The following is a 3,217-nucleotide window of genomic DNA, read 5'->3' on the forward strand; positions in this document are numbered from 1 at the left end:
ATATAATACAAGCTGGGTTTTCATTATATCTTTTTGGTTTTTTTTGGAGAAATACATAATTTTTATTTTATTTTTTTTTCCATTTATTTTTATTAGTTGGAGGCTAATTACTTTACATCATTGCAGTGGTTTTTGTCACACATTGAAATGAATTAGCCATGGATTTACATGTATTCCCCATCCCGGTCCCCCCTCCCACCTCCCTCTCCACCCGATCCCTCTGGGTCTTCCCAGTGCACCAGGCCCGAGCACTTGTCTCATGCACCCAACCTGGGCTGGTGATCTGTTTCACCCTAGATAATATACATGTTTCGATGCTGTTCTCTTGAAACATCCCGCCCTCGCCTTCTCCCAGAGTCCACAAGTCTGTTCTATACATCTGAGTCTCTTTTTCTGTTTTGCATATAGGGTTATCATTACCATCTTTCTAAATTCCATATATATGTGTTAGTATACTGTAATGGTCTTTATCTTTCTGGCTTACTTCGCTCTGTATAATGGGCTCCAGTTTCATTATTATATCTTTTTAATGATTATGTTCATCCCTTTTTCTAATCTTAAGAAAAAACTAAAACATTTTCATAGGCCCCAGACAGTGGCATAATATATGAGTCAGCTCTGCCTCTGCCCTCTTCTCCTCTTCTTCCTCACCACTCTTCCCCAAGATGAAGCTGGCATTGCATTTACCATTTCTGTGCAGGTTGATCCAGGCACCTGGGGCGCTTTGCCCCAGGACTCTCTCTGACTACAAGAAGAAAGGCTAAAATTGCTGGGGATTTGCCATCCTTATGCAGCAGCTCTTACCCAATAAGCTGGTGGCTCAGACGGTAAAGATTCTGCATACAATGCAGGAGACCTGGGTTTGATACCTGGGTCAGGAAGATGCCCTGGAGAAGGGAATGGCTACCCTCTCCAGTATTCTTGCCTGGAGAATCCCCAATGGACAGAGGAACCTGGAGGGTTAGAGTCCATGGGATCACATAGAGTTGGACACGGCGGAGCAGCTGATACTTTCACTCACTTAACCAATAAATAATGGGAGGTGGTATGTAAATACCCCAGCTCTTTACCCATCAGGCTGGAAACTCAGAGGCATTGACAACCTAAGCAAGATGAAGCTCTGGTGTGGCACAGTGGCTGCCTGTTTGAATATGGGCCTTTTAATGGTTGCTTGTCTTCCCTGTTTTAATTATCTGTCTTACCAGAGCTTCTTGGCATGTGCTCCCAAATAAACCATTCACACTCAAATTTTTGTCTCAGGGTCTGCTGATGAGAGAACCCATACTGAGACACTGCTCTTCAAGGTACCTTGTACTCAGGGACAGAACGCACTAACATGCCAGCCTTGCCACAAAATGGAAAGGGATGGTGCTTTCGCTCTGCAGAGAGGGGAAGAACAAAGACCCACCAATTATTTTCTTCAGAGCTATTCACTTGAGGGGGGAGGCCTTGAATATTTTCCTGGTTGGCTGTAGTGAGGATATTATTCCAGATGTTTTCTTGGTCATCAGACTGTCTTAGCCCAGGCATTTTCTCTTGTTTCAATTTCATATAAAACCTTTAGCGTTGGCCAGGGAATGATGGAGCATTTAATTCAATCAAAGCCTGGTGAAATCTTTCTTCCTAGTGCTTGGCTGACTGAATCACTTAGTTTATATAAACCAGCAACAGCAGGGCAAAGTACTTTGACGGTATGAAGGGTTATGGAAAGGCTAATTCATATTAACCATGTGAGTTATGTTTTCATTTACTTTAATGTGGTGGATTTGGCCACAGGGGCAGGCGGCCTCATGACTGCCCCTCAGAAAGAAATTTTAAAGGAATGTGTGTTTTTGGAAAATCACTTTTCTGTAACACATCCAGAGTTCTTTTAAAGATGCTTTAGCTTGCAAAACTTCCACTGTAGAGCCATTATTTACGTTATGAGCCAAGGCAGAGAATTTGGGAAACTTTGAAAGAGAGGAATCTAGAAGAATTCGTACACATTTTCCTAACATATTCACTAGTGGAACAAATGTGCTTGATTCTTTATTTAAAATAACTCTTATGGTTTCCCCCACATCTGGCACATCTGCGTTTTCCTCTCCAGTGTCCCTGAGGAGTCAGATCACACACATGATGATTTACAGCATGAGCTTCAAACTCAGAAAGACCCAGGTTTGGATCCTGAGTCTATTTCACTTTTGTGTGACCTTGGACTAGTTGCTTAGCCTCTCTATACCCCAGCTTCCTGATCTGAAGAGTGGAAATAATTATACCCACCCTATAGGCTGATGATCTTGTGTGTGTGCTAAGCTGCTTCAATCATGTCTGACTCTGTGACCCTATGGACCGTAGCCTGCCAGGCTCCTCTGTCCATGGGATTCTCCAGGCAAGAATACTGGAGTGGGTTGCTGTGCCCTTCTCCAGGGGAACTTCATGACCCAGGAATTGAACCTGCATCTCTAACGTCTCCTGCATTGGTAGGCAGATTCATTACTGCCACCGCCACCCGGAAAGCCCATGAAAGTGCTTAGCAGGTATTAAATACTTTATGTACTAAATATGATTATCTTTTGTTTCTTGTTTTTAGCCAGTGTTTCCTTAGATCGTTTACAATGTCCTCAGTGAGTACAAAGCTGCTTTCACTCAAGGCCAGGATACTCCTCTGTAGATGACCAACTGGTATAAGGTCTGAAGGTATAAGATCTTGCCCACATGTAAACTCCTCCCAGAAGCCTGATTCATAACCTACCCATGAGACACTCTTTGGGATGGTATGACTAGGGTGGGACTTGATCAGGTCAGAAGCTATGGTCTCTGAAAGGCCAGTGAAGGGATGAAAACTGATATCCCAGTTGGGATTTGAAGTTTTGCCTCAACTTTCTCACCTTTCTGAAAGCAAGGTAATTAGGTGAGAGATTAAGTAGAGACCTGAAGTACTGAGAGGCAGGAAAAGTAAACTTCACTTGTGGACAGGGACCCCAAAAGACACAAAATCAGGCACATGAGGCAAAGACAAGTATAGACTGCGTTCAGAACCGTCCAGAGTCCAACAGTAGGATGATTGTTCAGGTGACTGTGAACTTTGGCTTCCTAAATAGTCAACCCAGCTGACCCAGAAGCTAAAAGTAATAATCATAAAAATAGTGACACATGCTATTGGTCCTTTGTTGTGTGGTGTGCAGAGCATGTTCGTATCCATTACTTCCATACCTCATAGAGTGCTCACTGGAAG

Source organism: Odocoileus virginianus, chromosome 26 (genome assembly GCF_023699985.2).
Source record: "Odocoileus virginianus isolate 20LAN1187 ecotype Illinois chromosome 26, Ovbor_1.2, whole genome shotgun sequence".
Taxonomy (NCBI): Eukaryota; Metazoa; Chordata; class Mammalia; order Artiodactyla; family Cervidae; genus Odocoileus; species Odocoileus virginianus.